The following is a 26433-nucleotide window of genomic DNA, read 5'->3' as shown; positions in this document are numbered from 1 at the left end:
CACTTTGGTCAGGTCAATCACAGCAGCATCCTGCAGTCTTGGCACTAATTTTGGTTTTAGTTACATATCTATTGCTATGATAAAATACTATGACCAAAAACAACTTTGGAAAGAGTTTAATTTATCTTACAGCTTATGGTTTATCACTGAAAAAAGTAAAGGCAGGAACTCGAGGCAGAAACCATAGAGTAATGTTGCTTCCTGGATTTTTCTGCATGGCTTACTCAGTTTGCTTTTTAAAACAACGTTGGACCCCCATACAGATGAATCCTTCCCTTCCTTCCATATCAACCATCAGCCAAGGTCATTAGCATACAGGCCAATTTGATTGGAATGTTTTCTCAATTCAGGATCTCTCTTCCTAGTTCATCTTGGCTTTTGTGATTTTTAGAATTTGCTACATGTTGAAGTTGACAAAGAAAACTAAGGAGACCCTGATAATTTATGCAAACCCAAGTGCCAAGTGATAGGCAGTGATTCTCTGATTCTCTGATTCTCTGATTCTCTGATTCTCTGATTCTCTCTCTCTCTCTCTCTCTCTCTCTCTCTCTCTCTCTCTCTCTCTCTCTCTCCCTCCCTCCCTCCCCTCTCTTTGTGTTGCAAGATATTTCCTGCCTAGTGTAGTTGCAGTGGAGCTCAGTGATTGGGCAGTAGAAGAGGTGGGTGGAGCAAAGAGTTGAAAGAAGGAACCCGAGAAGGAAGTAGAGCAGTCTTGAGTAATTAATCATATCAAAAGGTTAGTCAATGGGTAACAATTCTAATTGTGTGGGCATCTTGTGCACTGAGCATTTGCTTATATATATAAATCTACTGAATAATCTTTAAGCTTTAAGAGTCTTCATTCTATTCGATATGGCAAGCAGGGCAGATATTGTCTGGTGCTTAGCCGAGCATTATGAGGGTGGCAGAGTTGAACCACGGGCCACACGCTTAGTGCCATGGTCTCCACGGAGCTGACTGATGGATGCAACAGCCACGTTAACATATCATGGATCTCAGGGCTGGTGCATTTGGCTAGCGGTGGCCAGCCACTAGTGTGGGAACCTAGAGGGGGAACATGGCGGCTGCTACAAGCAGCCTGCGTTGCTTATCTAAAATTTCGCGCAACATCTCTCTCAGACACACACACACACACACACACACACACACACACACACTCCACTAAAGAGTCACAGCAGGTTGTATTAATAAATTGTATGTAAATTACACACAAATATATAGATATATAAAACAGTAAGTAAAGAATAAGAGGCCATGACTTTGAAAAAGGCTGGAGGAAACATGAGAATTGAAGGGACGAGAGGGAAGGAAGACATGATATAAATCCAATACTCATATATGAAATTCATGTATCAAATTCTGAAATAAATAAATTTAAGTAAAGATATGTGCATGTATGAAATGGGAACATGACATGTGGCAGAGCAAGTTCAGTCAATGAAACTCCAGTGCTAGGCATAGGCCAGAAGGGACTTGAAGTCCTGAAACAATGCAGGCTATTGCCACTACTCTTTGATGCCTAGTAAAATTAGACAATAATCCTGTTACTGAAGACACCATGCGTATTAGTCCCAGTATGTAGAGAGATCACCTAGAACTGTTTGGATGTTCTCTTCTCCTGGACGGCTTTCTTAGCATCAGAAATTACTGGTGACGAGCTGTCATCAGCAGTGTTACTCAGCTGGCTAGATAAGGCCACTGAGTAGTGTGACAAGTTTGTTTTTGGGGCAATCAATAGCTTTTTGATTGAATTTGAGTTATAATATACAGGAGGGAATTCATGTTTGATACTGCAAACCTGGTTTAACAATACTCAAAGCCTGTATCTGTAGAGGTCATAGGCTCTAGTGTGGATGCCACTAGTGTTTTGATCACTATAAATGGTATGTTTGTCATATTTTCTTCTAATTATAGATTAGTGTTGCAGCTAATACTACAAACACTCATAACTGGTGAACATATGGAGAATAACTGACTACTGAAAGCTAAATAGAACATGTATATTATTTTCACCAAGGTTCAGCGAACATTGCAGAAGAAGGAGCAGATAGAATTAAAGTGCTGAAGGAATGGAAAAAGTACTGGGAACTCTCTTCTCAGTATTGCATGGTTGTCACATTCTTGATCTCTCACCAGCTGTGATTGTCTACATGAACCATGCAAAGATGGAACCAATCCATCTGTCATGGATTGAAGCACTGGAGAATCAGAAGGCCCATTCTTCTCCAAGAATATAACCGTAGGTTGCTAGGGCAGAGAAAGACATGTTATTCAGTGATATAGCTACTGAGATATTATTGCCCACACACCTCTAAAATGCCCCTCACTCAAACTCCTCTAACTAACTCATGGAACACACACACACACACACATCCCACACACCCCACACATGCATGTACAGACGAATGCACACACAGACACCGGACTTATTAGGCTTTTATTGTTCTCATGCACATAGATGCTGACTTTGGCTCAGAATACAAAGAAAAAGTTAATGATGACAAACTTGAAAATGAAGAAGAACGTGAACTCCATAAGAAACACTATGGCTTCTTCATTGTTGGTTCTGTATTTAGACTGTATATTTTTAAAATAATTAATACAAATTCTTTCCCTCCATTCTAGCAATGCATTCACCTACCCATCTATGTATCCATCCATGCATCCTTTAATCCATCCATGGATGCATGCATACATACATCATCCATCCATCTATCCTTCCATGCAACTATCCACCCATTCATGGATCCATACATCCATCCATGAATCTATGTATGTATCCATCCTACCTCCCTACAACTGTTCATCCATCCATCTATTCATCCATGCATCCATGCATCCATGCATCCATGCATCCATGCATCCATGCATCGATTCATGCATTGATCCATCTATCCATCCTTCCCTCCTTCCATCTATTCATCCATTCACCTTCCTTCCTTCCTTCCTTCCTTCCTTCCTTCCTTCCTTCCTTCCTTCCTTCCTTCCTTCCTTCTTTCCTTCCTTCCCTCCACTCTTCCATGTATGACACACCAGCAGAAGATAATTGAGAATAGCTTTTGAGACAAATACGTTTTTATTAGTTGCCTACAAAGCATGTCTATAATCAATCTTAGCATTAATATGCTATTATAACAATCTTTGCTATATGCTGCATAAAATAGCTACCATCATGAAAATATAGAACAAGGGATCCCGTATGAAAAGCATTGATGAAAATAGTGAAATTTCATGTAAGAAACTAACAGCGGTACCAAAAGCAAAGAATTAGATATTAACATGCAAAATCTGTATCTTTTTCAAATATTGTTTTGAATTTAAATGAAGAAAATAGATTGCAAAAGATTCAGGATGGGTGGTTGGTCTCTGTGGGTTGAATCTGAAGAATTTTAAAGAGCCACTCATTTATACTGTAACACAACTAGAATTTAGAGGTTTTCGACTTTAATTTAAAAAAAATTGTGTGTGTGTGTGTGTGTGTGTGTGTGTGAACACATGCAAAGGCATATGTGTGGAGTTGGGAGTGAGGCTTTTTTTTTTTTTAAATCTTATGGGTTTTGGGGATCATCTTAAGTCATCAGGCTTGAAAACAAGTACCTGTATCTTCTATGGCACCCTGTTGTCCTGGTATCAACCCTGAATCCACTTAATCCATTTAATACTGATATGCGGTTCCATGAAATCACAAAGATGATCTCATAAAATATGGTGTCAGGTCACAGCATGCTCCATTTAAGTTTATTTTATTTATATTTTCTTTTAAAAACTATCGTATTGAGACTTTCATGTGTGAGCACTGCATCTTCATCACTCCTGTCCTCCTCTCCTGACTCCAGCTGCTAACATGTTCCTTTTCATACCAAAGGGATGATGCTTTCTTTAATTACTCTTGTAACATGTATATATATATATTTATTAGTTTATGTATACATATCTATGCGTACTCACATGAGTATATACAACCTACTGAGTCCATTTAGTATTGTTTGTATATATATTTATGGTAATATGGAAGCCAGAGAAAATATCATGAATTGGGCTACTATGTGACAGTTGTCATTATGATTATATGTCAATGGATTATGTGGTATTTTAAAGTGAATGACATTGGTACTGGGAGCAGGGATTCTGTGGAGCAGACTATCAAGAACATTTCACAATCATTATTATGCTTCAGACTACAAATATCCTACACCCCACTAGTTGCTTCCTGGAAATATACCCAAAAGATGCTCTACCATACCACAAGGACATGTGTTTCAGTATGCTCATAGCAGCCTTATTTGTAATAGCTAGAAACTGGAAACAATCCAGGTGACCCTAAAGTGAAGAATGGATAGAGAAAACATGGTCCATTTACACAGTGGAATACTATTCAGCTATGAAAAATGAGGACGTTATGAATTTTGCAGGCAAATAGATGGAACTAGAAAATACCATCCTGACTGAGGTAACTCAGACCCAGACCCAGACCCAAAAGGACATGCCTGGTATGTACTCACTGATAAGTGGATATTAGCCAAAAAAGCTCAAAATACTCACGATCCAACTCACAGACTGGGAGCTCCAGTGGTACAATCGGTTAGCACATGGTACTTACACAGACCTTAGGGAGCTTAACAAGAAGGAAGGGCCAAATGTGGATACCTGAAACCCACATAGAAGGGGAATAAAATAATCATAGGAGGCAGAGAGAGGGATAAAACTGGGTATGCAAGGGGAGGGAAGAGGAGAAAAGGAGGGGCAGGATTGGGAGGAGAGACAGAAGGGACTCCTAGAGGGCCAGAAGAATGAATCAAAATATGCAGCAGTGGGGATTCACAGGCAGGGAGAACCTCTAGAAAGTTTCAGAGATCTTGTATGTGAGACGCTATCAGGACTCAATGGGGATGACATTAGCCAAAATGCCCAACATTGGGGAGCTGGAACTGGAAGAGACCACCTCCAGTAGATAGACAGAGCTCCCAGTTGAGGCAGGGGCCACCTACCCATCTTCAAAAATTTTAAACCAGAAATGTTCATGTCTAAAGAAAACGTAGGGACAAAAATGGAGCAGAGACTGAAAGAAAGGCCACCCAGTGACTGTCCCAACTTGAGATCCATCCCATGAGTGAATACCAAATCCTAACACTATTACTGAGGCCATATGCAGACAGGACACTGGCATGGTTGTTCTCAGAGAGGCTCCATCAGCAACTGACTGAGACAAATGTAAATACTTAGTCAATCATTGGAATGAGATCTGGGGCAAGACAAAGGCCTGAAGGAGCTGAAAGGGATTGCAACCCTATAGGAAGAACAACAGTGCCAATCCTGACCCCTCCGATCTCCCAGAGACTAAGCCAAAAATCAAGGAGCATACACAGGCTGGTTCTTGGCCTAGCACATGCTTAGAAGAGGACCGCCTTTATGGCCTCAGTGAGAGAGAATGCACTTAATCCTATGGAAACTTGAGGTCCCAGGGAAGAGGGATATTTGTGGGGGGTGAGGTAGGGGTGGTTTGGCAGATGGGAAGCCCCCTCTCAGAGGTGGAGATGAGGGGGATAAGATAAAGAACTTGGGAAGGGGGGGACAGGGAAGGAGGACAAATTTGGAATGTAAATAAATAAAATAATTTAATAAAGATAATACACACACACACACACACACACACACACACACACACACACACACACGCCTCTACTATCTCCAGTGCTTTCCTCTTTCCCCACAGTTTGGAATCTCTACTAGAACAGTAGTTCAACCCTAGGGTATTGGCTCATACAGAAGTATTATTTTGTAGTAGCGTACATTGTTTCTTCTCAACTGAAAACTTTTTGAACAAGTACTTTAGTTTTTCTTCTGTAACTGATAAATCTGTCATTTGCAATATATTGGGATCATCTTACAACAGAAATCTTATTTCTTACACAAAGTTCTTTGAGGACGTTAAAGTATATGACTTTAGTATATTTAATTTAGGTTCATGTTTATTATATATATGAAAATAGTCCAAAAAGTCATTAAGAGTTTATGGGTTTTCCCATCAATTAGGCACTCAGAGACTATTGATTAACTTTTTAAAAAGCTAATGAATCAAAGAATTGTTTAAGGCACAGGAAGCAAACTATGTCTGTGACCTTTCTGGCAGAAGCTCTACTCATCAATAGAATTACACATTTCCTATTCTGTATAAATAATAGATCACCGTGGGTGGCAAGCCCACAGGGAGAAATGAAGCAGAGGGTAAAGGGTTCTGCAGGGTCTGCGTGCATTATCTTCGACACATTGGGTACAGTGCGGTTCTTTGAGGTCTAGCCTTCCAGAGTGGTGCATGCTAATGGATAGTAACTACAAGGTGGGCAAGCTTCTTATCACTTGCTGTGGTCAGAGAAGGAAAAGATGTTTGTTAAATGGTTTGGCACACATCCGGTAGTCAACTGACTATCTAATGTGGGGTCATAGAAAGGAGCTGATCTGTCTCCTGATAGATGTGGATTTTAAGCATGCATTGAAATTGTTTTTAAAGGTGAATAGCAGGTGGTGAGAGGAAGTGTCATGGAGACGACAATAACGTGGGCATTGGATTCTACTAAGAATCTGGACTTAAATGCCCGTTTGTAATACATTTACCTTGGGAAAAACAGCAATTCTCAACTAGTTTATGCAGTTGTAAAATGTGGACAGGATTTTCTCCATGAAGAATTCTTCTGGGAACAAGCTGTGGTAATAGCTACAGAAGATGAGGCTTCTTCTTGACTTTTTTCTCTTTTTATTTCCGCATTTTCTTCCTTCTAAAAGCCATGTATTAAATCTGACTACAACATATTGATTTTCTTCTATAAAAGGAAAAAAAAAACATAACCTTGTGCCTAGAGCTGGCTATTCATGAGTTTTCATAATTTTTAGTAATATTAAAAGACATGCAAGACAATGTGTCTCATTCTTATAATAATACTGAATTACATTTAATTGTCAGACTCATCCCATTAGACTGACTTTAATCACTGAGCATCAGTTTGTTCTCACTACTTGGTACATTGGTTATCTTAGCTTGGATTTTGGGAGCTTCCTCTATGGGAGTCAAAGCAGTGTTCTGCAGGACAATGGCATCATTATTTGTAAACAGTTGTTGTGAGGATTGAGCATAAGAAATTCTGGGGAGAATCAGTCTTTATCGTTACTTTTGAGTCTTCTATCCAATGATTCTGCAGAAAAACATGTACTATCAGGAGTTTTTCAATACTTATTACCTTTCAATTTCATTACATTTTCTATCTATCTATCTATCTATCTATCTATCTATCTATCTATCTATCTATCTATCTTCTTGTCTGTATGTCTATCCATTCATCCATCTTTCTATCATCTATCTATCTGTCTTTCTTCTTTCTCTCTTTCTCTCTTTCTCTCTCTCTCTCTCTCTCTCTCTCTCTCTCTCTCTCTCTCTCTCTTTCTTTCTTTCTTTCCAGTTTTGGATATTTATTGTTTCTTTAGATGGCATTCAATCTTCGTTGGGTAAATTGGTGCTTTCTAAGGTCCAGGATTAATGCTTAATTGTCAGAGAAATATATCTAAGGAAATCAAATTCTGGTGAAAATATTCAAAATCTGTAAATCTTTATCAACAGCAAATAATGAAAAGTATTCAGAGGTATAGATGCTATATAGAATGTATTGTGTAGTCCACTTATGTAAACAAGTACTCTTTGTTTTTATTTATTAAAAGCATGGTATAGTCATTGAATGATTTAATTTTCAAGGACAAAATAAGTAATAAAAGTAGATTATACTAGAAAATTAATTATATATGACCTTCAGTATGTGTCTTCTGTTAGGAAAACTTTACTAAAATATGAGATAATTAAATAATGATTTATAATAAAATAACATAGAAGCATTCAGGATGCTTTGCCTTGCATTTTTCCAACATAATATTTTTATTTTTAGGGAATATGACATAATACACCCTAATACACTCACTTCCCAGTTCTACTAGGTCTGCCTCTCCACTCTTTTGACCCCCTTCCCTTAAAAAAATGAAAGAATAATGAATAAAACAAAAATCTCCACAAGTCTAATTCGTGTTGCCAATATCCTACTCACTGGAGTATGATCAAACTGCCAGTGGGCAGCTCCTTAAAGAAAACTGAGTCCTTCTCTACCTACATCCCTGCCAGAAGCCATCATTATGGAGAGCTACACTTCAGGATCCTTATCCCAATTTTAAAGTGTTCTCTTTGATGGCGTCCTGTCTAGGGTATTGCTTTTTGGGGGGTAGGGGTATATACATATACCTATACATAGGGGTAGCAATAGAATCCTTCTATGACTCTCTTTTTCAGATATGATTGTGCAGCTATTGACAGCCCTGCAAAAGTAGGTTCATCCCCTTTTACAGTCTTATGGAGCACGGAGCATGGATTTCTACATGGTGTCTGTTGATGTCACAGACCACACACATTTACATGAACTCCAGAGTAAGCAGGTGCTATGGACCTTAGCATGGTCTCCAGTGGCAGTGCAGACCAGGGACATCAACATGGCCCTCTGCCCTGGCCAGGATTACAGACACCCTTGTGGCCTTAGGTGGTAGCACAGGTCAAGGACATCAACATGACCTCCAAGGGCAACACAGAACAGAAACACAAACATAGCCCCCAGTACAGAAAGACCCACGATAATCAACAAGGCTTCAGGCAGTGACTTGGTCCCCAGACATCCACATGGTCTTCAGTGTTGTATTCCGTTTTTAAGATTAGTAGTCATGTTGAACAGTATTAATCTATGTTATTCTATTCATGACAATTGATATATATATATCAATTGTCATGAATAGAATAACATAGATTATATATTATTGTATATATATTTACATATATATATGTAAATATATATACAATATATATTTACATATATATACAAAATATATACAATATATATACAATATATATTTACATATATATCTATACAATTATATATATATAATTGTATATAATATATATTAATTATATATATAATTAATATATATAGTTAATATATATATTAATTATATATAATTAACTGTATATAATATATATATATAATATATATATAATATATATATGTAAATTTTCCTTGAGCTCAATGCCTCCTGTCCATTGTTTCTCTTTATTCCTCAGAGACGATAAGTGGCACAACAGGAAATGCCACATTTTAAACTGGCCACTTACGTTAAATAGTAGCATTTATTTATTTATTTATTTATTTATTTATTTTTAATTCTCTATCTACAAGACAAGTTGACAGGTAGCTTCAGTGACCTAGATCTCTCTTATTGCTTCTTGTGATTTTCACGAATGATGGCAGCACATGCTGGGTAGAGCACACTCCGAGACCAAGGGAAGCTGCTGTGAACAGGCTGCTGTCTGTTATTCCTTCTGGAGTAGGATGTTCTGGAATGCCTCAGCCCATCCTGTCTAGTTATTTTTTTTCTGGGCCTAAAACACAAACTGGAGTGCCTTTGGGGAGTGCTAAGCTGCTATGGTATGTGGGGTTTGTGGAGACACCATCAGCTCTGAGCAGCTTTCCTGAGCCTTAGGGACCAGCTCACATGAATCCTCCTCCTTTAATTCTCTTTACTGCCCATCTGTGACACATAAGTTTTCTTTGCTTAACTGGTGTAAATCTGACATTCACTGGACTAGTGTAAGAGAACTGATATTCATGCATGGCACTGGGGAGTTGTTTGGAGCATTCCCTCAAGAATGACTCCACTGTACCAAAATCATCTGCTGCACACGGTCTTTAAAAGATAAGAGACGACTCGCACACAGCTCAGTGCAGAAACTTTGCCTACCAAGTATGAGGGCGTCTGGATTCAACCTTCAGGAAAAAAAAAACATAAATAACAAAAACAACAATAAAAAACCAAAACCAAACCAAATAAACCAAAAGGCAATTAAAATAGGATTCTATTATTATCATTTTGTCAGAACATTTAATATTTTAATAATAAGGTATTTGATATTGTAATTTATGAAGATGTTTAGTGTTTGAAACTACTTTCTTAGAAGGTAAAGGAGAAATTTAATTATTGAGCAAAGAAATTTTCATAGATTTCTAGCAATAAGTTCAATGTATAGCTGCACACCCATCATCTGTTTTACATAGTGAACATGTGCTCCTCTTCAGAGCAGGCAACATGAACAGAGCACACTCCCAATTTAACTGGTGTCTAACACTGTAAAGAAAAACTTTATCCAGCAAAATAAAGGTGGAAATTGTTTTTCTTTTTCAATGTAACTGCTTTACTGAAATTTTAAATGTAGTAGATTAGAGAATTTCAACACAGTTTTATCTTTAGAGGCATTTAGGGTCCTTAAGAATTGTGCGGAGATCCTGGCTCATGTGTGCATAACTTCTCCATTATCAAGGTCTCCCATTAAGAGTAACTGGCTGGTAAAAACTGATAAGAGCATTATCATCTAAAGGCTTTGGGAGGGGTAGAGATTCAGCTTAGAGATAAAGCAGTTCCTAATATTTGTAAGACTCTGGGAATGATTTTTAGAAGGATAAAATGAAAAGAAAGACAGACAGATAAACAACATACCCTAAACCAAAACCAAACAATATTACATTGAGTTGATGCTTGACACATGATACATGCCCTTAGTAGACTGAGGGAGGAGCACCTCAAGTTCAAAGTTAGCCTGGGCTACATAGTAAGACCTTGACTCAAAAACTAACAAAAAGCATAACAGGGTTCATTTTTTGCTGTTTGTTAAAGCTCATCATCAGGTGCTCATTTATTTTGAACTTTTAAAATACTTCACTGTGATCTGAGATTCTCCCATGTGTATGAACCATGCATGGCAGCTGCTTTCTCTGTTTGGAGAGGTTGTGGAAAGTGAAGACTGGCAACAATTGCTTTCCTAAAACTGGTCTAGTTGTGTGTATGGTATATGTATGTGCTCATGTGGGTGTGTGTGTACACATGTGCATATGTATAAAGGCCAGAAGCTGTGGTAAAAATAACTTCTTTAATAACTCTCCACCTTAGCTTTTGAGACAGAGTCAGCAGTAAACCTAGATCTTGTTAATTTTGTTAGACAGGCTGGCAAATGACCTTTAAGGGATACTCCTGTCCCATCCCCTCCTTCCTACAAAGCTGAGGTTACCATGGGAGACATTGTGTCCAACTTTTATATGAGTGTTAGGGATCCAACGTGGGTCCACAATAGGCACGTTATTAACTTGGTCAGACCCTACCACTCTCATGGACTTTGACCACTTTTGAGTGACAGAAGTAATTATAAATATAAGTAGTGATCTAAAATAGCACTATTCATTTGGAAACTAGAGAAAATATTCAGATTGTATTATTCATTGGTTTGCATAAAGACAGATCTATATATTTTTATTTAATTGGTATAATATATGGATGATGCTTGAAATTCAGAATTTCTGAACTAAATATTGAATGTAATTTTCTTTTGATAGGTTCCATGCATATTCTAAGCTTAAATAAATTGTGTTTGGGGTCAATAAATAATCAAGAAAACACCTTTTTATCTATGCAGAAGTTTTCATTCATTTGTGTATGAAGAGTTGCATCTGCCTTCATTGTGTTTTCTCCTTAAAAGGCTTGTTCTTGGAATCACAGTCAAGACAGTTCCCTGAGGCCCATGGTGGGCATCAGATCACAAATCACGGAAAAGGGGTGAGGTGGAAACAGTCAGCTCACATCGTTGTTGACAAGCAAAAGACTGAGAGGAAGAGATGGAGGCCTTATGTTTAGTTGGACTGCTCATTTTCTGTTGGTTTTTTAAGAGTTGTTTGAATCTTTTAGGTGGTGTCTTATTTAGTGGCAACAAATCCCTTTAGTTTGACTTATTTAAAAACCTCCTCATTTCTGCCCTTGGTTTGGACACTTGCTTTACCCAATATAGGATCTTAGACTTGATTTTCTTTTGGTAGCAATGATACCCTAAATGGCATCTGAGAAATGTATTTCCATTCATACCTTTGCTATTTTGCACATAACAGCCCTCAAAGTGCTTTAATTTATTTGAGATTGCTGAATCTAGCAATTCTGTTATGCTAAATTTAACTACATTTGTAAGTAAGTAGCTATTCTTTTTTATCTATATTTCTCTCTTCTGGTACCTATTTGTAATGCTGCAATTATATATTGAAAAGACCAAGAAATATTTCTTTTAATTTTTCTTGACCATGCTGAGGGCTTTACATGTGATGGCTTCTGTTGCAATGTTCACAAATTTATTGTTTTTTTTTCCTTCTGTGTACATAACTTAAAAATTAAGTTTTATTTGATATGTATGTTTTGTTTTAGATACTGTAGTTTTATTTGTGTATATTCTTTTTGAGGGTTGTTTTGATTTCATTGCTTCTTCTGTGCCTTTCCTTATTTTTCTGAAGTAGTTATGTACACATGTGTTTCTGGAATCTTAGGCACAAGTCAATGTGAAGGCTAGGGGTTAATATTGACTGTCATTTTTCTTTGTTTTCCAGCTTAGTTTTTGAGACAAAGTCTCTCACTGAACCTGTAGGACAAGTATTTTGATAGACTGGGTGTCCCATGAACTCTAGGGAATCCCCCTGTATCTACCTTTTTAGAGCTAGGGTTATACACACAAATGTGGCCTCTCACTTGCATACACATGCACTAGTGCAAACACACACACACACACATAAACACACATTCTGCATCTGACTCTTATGTGGATGTTGGGGATTCAAATTCAAGTTCCTATATTTGATACTAGTATCCTGGGAGTCAGGTTTATTTCTTGGAAGAAGTCTCTCACTGTAATTTCAACATGATGGTATAGATCCATCAGCATGCATTGAAATAATGTTAGGTGTCTTCTTTGTTTCTTCCTTCCTTCCTTCCTTCCTTCCTTCCTTCCTTCCTTCCTTCCTTCCATCCTTTCTTTCTTCTTTCTTTTTTACAATTTCTTTCTTTCTTTTCTTTGATTTTTTTCTTTTATTAATATTACTCATTCCATTTGTTTACATCTCAAATGATATGCCACTTCCCGCTTACCCCCTCCACCAATTCCCCATCCCATGATATCCCTATTCTCAGTTACCCCTCCTCCACCACCCCATCCCACATCTGCCCTCCCCCTTCCTTTTGTCTGCATGAGAGTGCTCCCCCACTCACCCACACTCTCTCTCCCCACCGCTCTAGCATACCCCTACTGTGGCGCATCAAACCTTCCAGGACCAAGGGCCTCTCCTCCCGTTGCTGTCGGGCAAGGTCATCCTCTGATACATATGTATCTGGGGCCAAAGATCCCTTTAGGTACACTCCTTGGTTGGTGGTCTAGTCTCTAGGAGAACTGGGTAGACAGGCCAGGCTATGTTGTTCTTCCAATGAGGTTGCAATCCCCCTGTTCCTCCAGTTCTTCTACCAGGTTCCTGAGTTCAGCCTGATGGTTGGCTCCAAACATCTGCCTCTGCATTGGTCAGTTGCTGGCCAGACCTCCCCAGGAACAGTCACACTTGGTTCCTCTCCACTAGTGACTCTTGACCACGGCAAGTGTTGGGTTTGGTGTCTGCATACATGATGTCTCCCCAGGTGGGGCTGTTCCCTTCCTTCAGTCTCTGTTCCATTTTTGTCCCTGTTTTTCCTTTGGAAAGGAACATTTCTGGGTTAAAATAAAACTTTGAGATGGGTGGGTGACTCCATCCCTTGACCAGGGGCCATGTCTACCTACTAGAGGTGGTCTCCACAGGTTCTATTTACCCCTTCTCTGCTCATTACAGCTTAAGTTATTCCCATTGGGTCCTGAGAACTTCACATTTCTCTGGTGTCTGGGACCCTCCAGTGGCTATCCCCAGTTTCTCATCCTCTCCTGACACTTATTTTATGCTATTTCCTGACCCTCTGTACCTCTCTCACGACACCTTCAGAGTCTCAAACTGCCACCCTTATTTCCTCCTTATCCTTTCCCCTTCATCTGTTTCCCTCTCCTTCAATCTCTCACACTTGTCCTGTTCCCTCTTCAATGCAGGACTGAAGCATTCACTCACTGATCTTCCTTTTTTTCTATGCTCCATATTGTCAGTAAGTTGTACCATAGGCATTGTGAGTTTTTGGGTTAGTATCCACTTAGAGTGAGGACGTACCATGTATGTTCTTTTGTGTCGGGTTTACCTCACTCAGGATGATCTTTTCTAGTTCCAACCATTTGCCTAAGAATTTTATGAAGTCATTGTTTTTAGTCACTGCATAGTACTCCATTGTGTAAATGTACCACATTTTCTGTATCCATTCTTCTGTTGAGGAACATCTGGGCTGTTTCCAGTTTCTGGTATCACAAATAAGGTTGCTATGAACATAGTGGAACATTTGTCTTTGTCATATGTTGGAACATATTTTGGGTATATGCCCAGGAGTGTTTGTACCAGCTTGCAATCCCACCTACAATGAAGGAGTGTTCCTCTTTCTCCACATACTCAACAACATCTGCTGTCATCTGAATTTTTAATCTTAGCCATTCTGACTGATGTGAGGTAGAATCTCAGGGTCGTTTTGATTTGCATTTCCCTGATGACTAAGGATGTTGAACATTTCTTTAGGTGCTTCTCAGCCATTTGAGATTCCTCAGTTGAGAATTCTCGATTTAGCTCTGTACTCCACTTTTTAATAGGGCTATTTGGTTCTCTGGGGGTCTGCCTTCTTGAGTTCATTGTATATTTTGGATATTAGTCCTTTACTGGATGTAGGGTTGGTAAAGATATTTTCCCAATCTATGGGTTGCTGTTTTTTTTCTGTTGATCGCTGTTGGAGCTTCCCCTGTCATTTCTCTCTGCTGTGGGCCAGCCCCATATGCCCCAATCTCTGTTCTTCCATGGCCCCTCAGTGGCATCTGGAAGCCCAAGGACAGACCACCAGTCTCCAACCTCAGGCCGACTTGGCCTGCAGACAACCACTCAAAAGCCCTGCCACTGCAGGAATTCCGATTGAGATTTTCCCACGCCCCCGGCAGAGCCGCGTGGAGTAAACTCAGTCAAAATCCCACACTTCTGCTGCCCAAAGCCAAGGTTCTAGCCTACTTGGGTGTCAGACCCACGGGAACCACAAAAGCCCAACAGGATCCACACGTGGGAGCTAATCAGCACCTTGTGCACATAGATAGGTATGGATCAATTTGCATTCCTTTACATGCTAACTGCCAGGTGAACCAGCAGCATTTGTTGAAAATGCTGTCTTTTTTTCCACTGAATGGTTTTAGTTTTTTTGTCAAAGATCAAGTGACCATAGGTGTGGGTTCATTTCTAGGTCTTCAATTCTATTCCATTGATTTACTTGCCTGTCTTTGTACCAATACCATGCAGTTTTTATCACTATTGCTCTATAGTATGGCTTGAGGTCAGGGGTGGTGATTCCCCCAGAAATTCTTTTATTGTTGTGAATAGTTTTTGCTATCCTATGTTATTTGTTATTCCAAATGAGTTTGAGAATTGCTCTTTTTGATTTTATAAAGAATTGAGTTGGAATTTTGTTTGGGATTGGATTAAATCTGTAGATAGCTTTTGGTAAGATGGCCATTTTTACTATATTAATCCTGCCAATCCATGAGCATGGGAGATCTTTCCATTTTCTGAGGTCTTCTTGGATTTCTTTCTTCAGGGATTTGAAGTTCTTGTCATAGTTTTTTACTTGCTTGGTTGGAGTCGCACCAAGATATTTTATATAGTTTGTTAGCATTGTGAAGGGTGTTGTTTTCCCAATTTCTTTCTCAGCCTTTTTATCCTTTGAGTAGAGGGAGGCTGCTGATTTGTTTGAGTTAATTTTAAATCTAGCCACTTTGCTGAAGCTGTGAAGTTGTCTATCAGCTATAGAAGCTCTCTGGTAGAATTTTTGGGGTCACTTATGTATACTATCATATCATCTGCAAATAGTTGAAGCAGTCATTAAAAGTCTCCCAAAACGCCCAGTGCCAGATGGTTTTAGAGCATAATTCTATCAGACATTCAAAGAAGATCTAATGCCAATACTCTTCAAACTATTTCACAAAATAGAAACAGAAGGAACACTGGCCAGTTCTATGAAGCCACAGTTTTACTGATACCTAATTCACAAAAAGACCCAACAAAGCATGAGAACACAGACCAATTTCTCTTATGAATATTGATGCAAAAATACTCAATAAAAATTTCACAAACCAAATCCAAAAACACATTAAAATTATTATCCACCATGATCAAGTAAGCTTCATCTCAGGGATGCAGGAATGGTTCAATATATGGAAACCCATCTATGTAATTGAATATATAAATAAACTCAAAGAAAAAAACACATGATCATCTCATTAGATGCGGAAAAAACCTTTGACAAAATACGACACCCATTCATGTTAAAAGTATTGGAGATATCAGGAATTCAAGGTGCATACCTAAATATAATAAAAGCAATAAAGAGCAAACCAATAGCCAACATCAAACTAAATGGGGAGAAACTCAAAGCAATACCATTAAAATCAGGCACTAAACAATGCTGCACACTCTCTCCCTACCTATTCAACATAGTACTTGAAGTTCTAGCCAGAGCAATTAGACAACAAAAAAGAGATCAAAGAGATACAAATTGGGAAGGAAGAAGTCAAGATATGACTATTTGCAGATGATATGATGGTATTTTTCTTTTGGTCTCTGAAGCCGTTCTCTGTTCTCCCTGCCTGCTTACCCTGTAGACACAACTGACGTGTCATATCAGTAAATTCCCTTGTCTTTAAGTTTCTGATTGAGCATTGTCAATGAGAAACACAGGCAGAGGATCAATCCTTGACCATCAGTGAGGTCAGGGTATTTATTACCAGGATTTGTCCTTCCTGGTTTCCAGAAGGGATCTCTTTCTTTATTGTAGCTCTTCTTGCTTCTTCAGTACTTGAATAATTGAAGTGCCAGTAAGTAAACCCAAGCCCTACAAAATACCCGTACTTTCTCTTTCTCTAACCTGTACTCCTTAAACAATTTCTGGGTTTGTTATCTGTTTTCTCCTGAGACCACCATTAGTATAGGTGATATACAGATTATTCAATAGCCTGTCCATAATGAATAGTAATGAATCAGGATGGCTGCAACTGCATAGATTCTGTGAGGTATAGCCATGCAAGCTGTGTGAATATCCATGCTTGTTATGAAACATATAGCCAGTATTTTTCACGTGGTAATAGTTTAGGAGTCAAAATTCACAAAGTAAAAAGTTAAATTGACTAATAATCATTTTATCAAAGGAGAGAGAGCGAGAGGAAAGAGAGAGAGAGAGAGAGAGACCAATCAGGGAACTTCGAATGGGGAACACCATGATTGAAGTGTGGTGATAGCAAACCCCAGCCTTGTTGTTTCCTCCACTTGGTAGCACCTCAGATAAGCTATATCTTATAGTTGTAGGTTTTAGAAAAATTTTCTTGTCTGTATTTTCTAACTGAAGATAGTAATTGTATTAGTTAAGACATGATTTTCATATCCACTGATATTTTACATTACTGTTAATGTAGTAGATATTTCCAAATACAAAAGAATCACATAATTATACTTTCATAGACACTTCCATTTCCCCAATAGATCTGATGTATTTATTACCCAGCCTTGTGCATCTTCATCCCTCAGTACAGTAGTTTTCCCATTAGATTAATGCTTCCCATCAGATGGCATTCCATCTTCTCTGCTGGCGAACTGCTCACAGCATCGAGCACAACTATTGCCGTGTCTGAGAACCTTTCCTGGAAACCCCCAGGCAGAATCGATCACTATTCTCTGTGCTTGAAAGCACTTCTCACTCTGTATTGTGATTAATAGTGTATGTTTCTGTCACCAGTGCTAGATTTTGATCTCCTTGAAAACAGGGATCAAATCTTTTTCATCTTTATAACCTTAGGGCTTATAGTGCTGTACATGATGGAACTCGATAAATGTCTGTTGGACTGAATTTAGTGAATTTGATTCCTGTAGGCTCAAGGGTGAGCACATGACTAAGCTGGAATCCAAACCCGGTTCTCACTTCGCTCCTTGGTCTAAGCTGTTGATGCCACAACATACTGGGTTTCCTCACTGTTACATAGCATTTTGCTTTGCTTTTCATCTGATACATACACATTTATTTCTTCACTGTTAATCCTGCCACATCAATTGGGAAACTCGTGGCTTCTTATGAGGGTCATCAGACATAATTGACAAGTGAATACATTATTTATAGTTTTGTATTCTTTGTATCTTGTGTGTAAACCATAATGAAATTTTCAAAGTGTGTCACTGAAAATACAAATTTTCCAAAGCTTTACTTCAGTCTCTCTTTTTCATTGTAAGGAGCAGAGGCAAAATGAGCAGCAGAGGTATATAAACTGTTCGTGTAATACTGGAGATGTATAGTAATGGCTCCAGGATCGTAAACGTCTCTCTTGGCACTCTTAACGCCCTCCGATTATTACTGTGTTCTCACATTCAGCTGGATGTGTTCAAGGATCTTCTTTGGTCTGAAAGGTCAGCTGCTTTTAGTTGTGCACCCATAGAATACTAATATGTCCTTATTCAAATTACCTGCTACAGCACTTATTAAATTGATGGCCTTGTGCTCTAATTTAATACTGGTGTCGTGCTGAGGCAGGCTGCAGGAGCACTCTGTACTGAGCTGGGTGATGGCAAGGCAAAGTTCAAGCTGGAGCCAAGGTTTGGGGTTGCATTTCCCCACTAAATTAGCAGTCAGATGCAGTGTATAATTAATTAGCACAAACCAGGGAAAGCTTGTCATTTAATAAGGCTTTTTTATTTTCACATTACACAAACAGTGGGAATTGATCCATTAAGTGGCTGGCTATTAATGTGGCTTAATGTATGTCTGGTTGTTAAATTGAGATGTCTAGGTACATACATTCAGAGTTTCAGAGTGCTGCCCAGTTTTCAGTATTTGCTGAGATTTCAGGTCATGTTCCACACAATCTCTAATAGTTTCATCACTGAATCTGAACCTAGGTAAAACCTGCATATAGATTTAAGATGGTGGCTTTAGCGTGGTCTCAGAAATAAGTTTCCATATTGATCTTTATGTCTTCAAGTTCAACTTATGTCTTTCCCATAATTAAATATTGTATAGCTGTGGTGCTAGTACAATCAGGATAGCCCGAGTTCTAATTCATTTAGTAAGCATCTTTAGTATAAATGACATGTGGAGAAAACATAATAAAGAAATTGAAGTCAGTTTTGAATGGAAGAGTATTGATGAGCCATGAAAGGATGTATGTTGGAACTCCAATGTGTGCAAAGGAAGTAATTCCCCAAACATCCCCAACTAGGATTTGTTTTGTGTTGAAATGTGGGAATAGTAAGCTTTTATGTCTAATTCCATTTCTGTGATTATTTTAATACATCTAAACAAAATTAACCTTTAAACATTGTACAACTAAGCAATTGATGATCATAGTAACAGACTCATATTGTATCTCATAAATGAATATGAAATAAGTGCTTACACCACTTTAGAAAGATATTTATTTGTTGCCTTATAGCTAAGCTAACAGTGATGAGATTCATAAATCATTTTCTGTGAAATGGGAAGAATATGTGCAGTATTGCCCAATAACATAATGTCTGGAACAAAACAGTCGAAGCTTAGTTATTGTGTTTGTGACTAAAGAAAAAAACAATAAACATTTAGCCTATATATGGAGTTCATTACAATGCTTCAAAATTATGTGACTAACAAGTGATTTCTATATTTTAAGAGGTTATCTTAAAATAGCATAAAGTTAAAATAATGAAAAAACTAAAACTTCTACTTTTATGACTTTTGGTTTGTTTCTTGAATAAACCTTGCTGTAGTTACAAAATAAAGTATATCACTTGGACCCCAATGGGAATATATGTTAAAATAAGTGTGTATACAAATTCATGATATATGCATTGAATACATATATATTTATATATGTCTTTTTTTTTACAAAATACTGATGCATAAATCAATAGATACTATAATTAAATACTTTAATTTTGATCATTTATATTTTCTAAATTTGCTAATATGAACCTGTATTATCTTTGTATTGAGTAATAATATTTTATTATCATCCTGTTATCCTTAAATAATTTTTATCATCATAAACATCTGCCTATTTTATTGCACACTTGAAAAATGTTTTCATGAAAAATATGGAAGACAAATGATTCTTTTTTTCATTTTTTAATCTAAGTATCTCTTGAATTGTCAGAAACACAACCATAGCAATTGTGTTACAAACACAATCATAATAATTACCGCTCCTCAAAATCAGTCCATTGAGTTTGCTGCCTTGACTTATATGATGTATCTACTGAGAATACTATACTCAAGATAATCTTATATAAGGATTGACATCAGCAGTAAGGGGTTCTGAATTACAACTGATAAAAGTTCAGTGCTGAAAGGAGGCATTAATTTTTTTAAATAAAATTCAGAATAGTATTTATATTTCTAAGATAAGAGCTTAATTAGTGGAAATTCATATATCCCTTTCCTTCACATACATAAAAACAAAAAAAGAAGGGCAAAAAGTGATTGCATACAACTTTATATATGCTTTGGCAGGACTTTAAAAAAATAATTACTATTGCAATTTTTTAAAAAAATGTAATTTTGAAAATATGATTTTTCTTGGTTCTACTAAGACATTAAACAAGTGTTTGTATTTTATTCCTCATTGTGGTCACAGGTAATGTAGTCCTTTTTTTCCTGGTCATGTATGTATTAAATAATTCCCATGTTCAGAGTTCTCACATACTGTTTTAGTGATTAAAAATGATTGCATGAGCTGGAACTTATTTAATACATGTTGGAGCATAAAAGTAGGCACACACTTGCTTTTATTTTAATTTTCTTGTTTTTTTCCATACGTGAATTAATCATACTACATTTCTATATATTGCTTGGAGGGCAGAGTATGTGGAAATCATCCTGAAAAAATCCTTTCTGGACAATTCTTGAAGTATCCAGTCTTGTCTATTGTTAGCATTTTATCTTAAAAAAAAACAAGGATTGCAGATGCTATTTTTGTTGTAAATAAGCCAATATATTGATTCATTTAATTGCTCTTCTAGTCTTAATATCATGAGCTTTGATAGTAATTACCTTCCTCATCCTTCCTCCTACAAAGCAACGTGGTTCACGATTTGTTCCCACTGGGAAGATGAACGGCAGAAGTCATGCTTTCAGGGAACTGAGGCTAGAAGAGAGATTTTTGATTCGTGTATGGGAAATAATGCTATTGTTGCATAGTGGAATTGTTTGCATCAAAGTTATTATTACACATTTTGTTTATGTCTGATATGAACTGTTCATTGATGACTAATATGTACAAATTAGTCTTGAATTACACAAATACACAGTTTCTTTTCAATTCATATTTAGTCTTTTGTATGTTTTAAAATCATTTAAGATATTCATTTTACAGTAAAGAAATACATATGGACAAACCATTGGTTTCAAAATCGCAGATTAGATTCTGATTTCCAAAAAGAGAGTGGAAGGCAGAACATTACTATTAGAATATTTTACATACTGAGAATCTAGAGTGAGATGTAATAAATATTTTAAATGTCCTTCTATTTTTAGTGGTAGAATACCTTAATACTAATTTACAAAGTTAGTTGATTTTGTTACTTGATTATTATATCCGTCATCCACAAATGTATGAGTGAAGCTGGATTCTAAATCATTTCTCAATGATAAGCTGCAATTAACTCTGACATTGTTTTCCTGGTGACATTAGACCTTCCTTGAACTGCAATGAGACAGTGCTGAATAATAGTCATGAATGCTACACGGTAAAGAGTGGTAAAGAGTCACAGCCAAATATGGTGTGTTTTAAAAAAATGACAGCAACCAGTGCTGAATTAAGTGAAGCAGAGTTGAAAAGAATATGTAGACAGGTTTGCTTCTTTGCACTCTCTTATGCTTGAAAATGGTCAAAGCAAAATAAGTCAAATTACAAATTGTACCTTAGGTAATAATGAATGATACAATATATCATATTTTTGCTTTTTTGCAGCTTCTTTCTTTTATCTGATATTAAAGTATTACAAGAAATAAACACTTTTAAACGTCTGTATTAAATGTATATTACTTTTGTGTCTGTGTCCTAGGGTTATTAAGTTTACCCATGGTATATTTGACAAAAGAGAACACACTGATCAGATCTTGCTTAAATGACTTGCTAATATGAGAAGCAGATCACTTTAAATGGATCTTACATCTTTGCGGGATGGTAGAAATGAAGACATTACCTCAAAATGTAGGTAATTATTGTCTCCTCTTTTATCAGTGCTATTTTCTGAGGTATTATCATAAGAGAGCACTTTAGTATTAAGCAGGGCCGCAGAGTGGCAATAAATCAGTCCAACTGAGTCATCACTGTCGGAGGCATCTGAACTACTGAAATGTTGTGGATCCTACAGAGAGTGTGAAATCACTTGACCCTTGGCATTAACCTTTGCTGAATGAATAGACCCCGCTTTCTACATCAGGGAACAAAGCAGAGGACTATTGATTAAACACCACATTCACTTGATATTAAACACTGGCTGCACTCACTTCTTGCTTTCAGTTCCAGGGGGAAAAAGCCAGAGAGTCGTTCAGTCTCAGGAGGATGGATGTTTGTAATTCAGAATAGTGTTTTTCCTGCAAAGTACTTTCCTCCTCTTTGATCAATAACTAGAAGCCATGATCAGCCATGAGTATGTATTGTCAATTCTGACCTGTGTATTTTATCACTTAAGGTGGTAGGTCATGCTGCTGTGACTAATATTTCAGTTCTAAGCATGAATTGTTTCCTGATGTCAATATCTGTTGAAAAAAGCAATTTGTTTTATTTCATTTCCTGATTATGAATCATTGTCTTGAAAATTGATTTGTCTGCATTAGTATATACATTTAGAAAGTGTATACATTTTCTAAAATTCTTTGACGTCAACACTGTCTTTCCAGATGCTGAGTTTTAACTTGCCTTTAGTGGAAAAGATAATATAAAAGAATCCTTAGCATATTTAAGTTACTATCATTTGGGGAAAAAATCATGGCTAACTCAGTTTTTTTTTTTTCTATTGAAAAGAAAAAAAAGCTGAGGGGGGGCAACATAGGTAATCAGAGAGTGGGATTAAAGAATTGTGTATTTCATAAGAAATCTCAAGCTAATTATTTTCTGATCCATTGCATATGCCTAAAATATTGACAATACATTGATGCTTCCTGTGTAGCTCTGTTCATCTGTAAAGGGAAAATGAACCATTGGCAGATGAGTCAATTCAATTTATGCAGCTCAAATTAATGTGAAATAATTTAGCTACTTATTTACAAAGTTATCTTTATTTTAGGCTGAAATGCTGTACCTATAATAAGCTTTCTATCACTAAGGCACTTTACTACAGAAGCTGCATAAAGAGAGAGCCCCTTGTCCATTACTTCTTTCTTTATTGTATTTTTCCTTGTTTTGAGACAGTGAAGGCTGGCCTTGAACTTCTTTTTGTAATTAAAGATGACCTTGACCTCTGGTTCCTCATTTCTCCATATCTTATCTGTTAGGATTTCAGTGTTCAGCACTATGGCTGGAAAATTTTGCTTCTCTATAAAGTTTCACAATCTTTTGGATCTGGGTTATTATACTTGTGAAACTCTTTATAATTTTTCATTTGATAAAAGCTTTTGACTGGCCTGTACTCCAAACTAAAAATCTAGCTCAGCTAGTTGTAAATCTGACGTAGCTCAACAAAGACTGTTCCATGTCTGAATAATAAAAAAAACTCTCCTCTAAGGATATGATGGTATAATTTAATTTACGTAATGCATGCATAGTCTCCCACAGTGTGCACAATTTTTGAGAAGTATTAGAATGTTGAGGGAAGTTGATAAAACGAATCATGGTGTTAAACTTAATGGTCAATCCTTCTCATGTAATGTGTTCTGCAAGCTACGTAGCTTCTGAACATTTTTCTTTGAAAGCTGCTTAAGCATGGAAAATATGAAAAATATTCTATCTAAACCATTTTGTGACAATGTATCGTGGATTTATTTTCTCTATTACCAAAGACACTTGTGAGAAGTCGTTTCTGCTTCACTGTTATTGAACACAGGCACATTATGTGCATATACATACCTCTAGGTTTCCTCTTGAACAGAGGGCACCAGGGTGCAATGTATCTATCTGTTGTAAAAGAACACCACCCTGCTTTGTATATCTTACACATGGTGCAGATAATTGTGTATAAATACATAGAATGAAAAAAATAAGTGGAATTTGTTGCTTTAAATGATTAAGTCAGTGTCATTATTATATATTATTCAGTTTATTCTACCAAATGAGGTACTTTGTGGTTTTTGAAATCAGACAGTATAGAGAGGTGATGAGTTACAGTCACTTGAGATTAGGATGACACAACTATTGGATTAGAGTATATGCAATACACAGTGCCGAACCTTCATAATCTCTTTGGTAACAGTATTATCTTCCCAAAGGCAATTATTTAAAACTAAGATTGAAGACATACAATGCAATAACTAGTATTTATACATCCATTTAGATACAATTATTGGAGCACCAAATTCACAATTGAAAAAAAGGAAGAGGAAGATAGGAAAATGAATAGAAAATAAAGAAAGACAGAAACAAAAAAAAAAAAAGAAATAAGTGGTTCAAATTTTTAAAGAAAGAAAAGACCAGCTTGGTCATGGCATGGGTGCAAATAGTAGTCTATGCAAACATAACCATCAAATTTCTTTGTTAATGCTGAAAACATGTAAGTTTTCACTCAGCTGTCTGCTACCTGACATCTTATTTATAGCATACCACACACCTCAGTAAGATGAGCAGTGACTCTTTCTTAGGAGGGAGTATGGAAATTTACTCACAGACTACATTCTAGTGAATTAAAAACAGAGGGCCCATGCTCAAAAGGAAGGGTTTTGGGTAATTTTCCAGTAAAGGTATTCAGTCATAAGTTGATTATTCAATATTACTTCTTTCTGAACAATGCTTAACCTGGTATGCATTTATTTATCAAGCCACTAGACACTTTAAAACATACATTCTATCTATGAGCATAGGTTAGCTCTCATGGTTTCTTTGGCTTGAATACAGCAACCTCCAGCCAGGTAGGAAGACTTTCAGTTGGATGCTTTTGTTTCTTTGAATTAGTCAATGAGTTTGATGTTGACTATACATTGTTAAATCTTTGCTTGGGAGTCCAGTAAAAGACCTTATAGTTTATTGAACACAATAGACTTTATCTTATTACATTTGTCATTCCTCATAAAAGATATTGAACAGAATTTTTATGACTTTGACCAGCAGAAAGCCTTATCTGACACACTTCTGGCTGAAATTCAGTGAGCAGAAATGAAAACATGTCTGCTTCTATTGCAGGAATGGCTTCTTTAGACAATCTCGTCAGATTCTTTATGGACCCACAAGGATGCACGCATATGAGGCATCACATTTATGTTCATTTTCTTTCCTGAACTTCCTGCTTTTTGGAGCTGCACCATAGCATTGCTGCTCCTGCAAAGCCTTTCAGAACTCTGTAGCATTGATCTGCTCAAAATCACATGCCTCTCTTAGATCTTTAGTAACCTTTACTTTGTTGAGAACTAACTTTCTTCTTCCTGTTTGCAGCTATGATTGACTGTATGCCTTTTGAATGGTGTATAGAGGCTGGTTGTGGAATCCGAACACAGTGTATTAAATGTCTTTATGAGAAGAAAACAACGTGTATCCTTACCCACTACAGAACAAGATAAAGGGAAATTATGGTTGTGAGCACTGAGTTGATAATGTTGACCTTGAGAGAATCTTTTTAGAACTTGTTAGAAGGTTAGAAATGATTTCTTTATTTTTCAAATGTATTTGCTTCAAGTTCATTTTTAAAGCAGTAATTTCATAGAGTAAATTTTAATGTATTGATTTAATTTAGCAATTATTTGATTATAAATATACATGTTCAGTTACATAATGTTTATTGAAAATCTTAAATACAATAATCGATCTTACTTTGATGCACACATTGTGAGTTACCTGTAGTGACTGGCCAGGCAAGACATGCACATTCATGCAGTAGTAGAATAAATGTTACAGAAGTAACTAAACACTCCTATGTTGCATTTAAGGGCCATGCCAGAAGATGGAAGCTATAGGGACTATTATCAGGGCCAATAAACAGTGGCAAAGATAGACCTGATATAACTTCTGTTATTCTCCTGCATTCACATAGTACTGAACCAATTTCTAGTGACTAAATGCTATTTCCATAGATTACTGCTTCTCCCAGCCCTCACAGAGGGCTGTGTATGATAATTAACAGAGACTCACAACTGGCCAATATGCAGAGAACAAGAGATCCCAGAGTGCTCAGCCCCAAACATGACATGTATATCACTCCTCTCCTCTCAGGGCTCAGTGCTCAGGGCTCACCAGGGAAAAAGAAG

Source organism: Arvicanthis niloticus, chromosome 29, assembly GCF_011762505.2.
Source record: "Arvicanthis niloticus isolate mArvNil1 chromosome 29, mArvNil1.pat.X, whole genome shotgun sequence".
Classification (NCBI taxonomy): Eukaryota; Metazoa; Chordata; class Mammalia; order Rodentia; family Muridae; genus Arvicanthis; species Arvicanthis niloticus.
The sequence above is the reverse complement of the archived record's forward strand: the minus strand, read 5'-3'. Positions refer to the sequence as shown.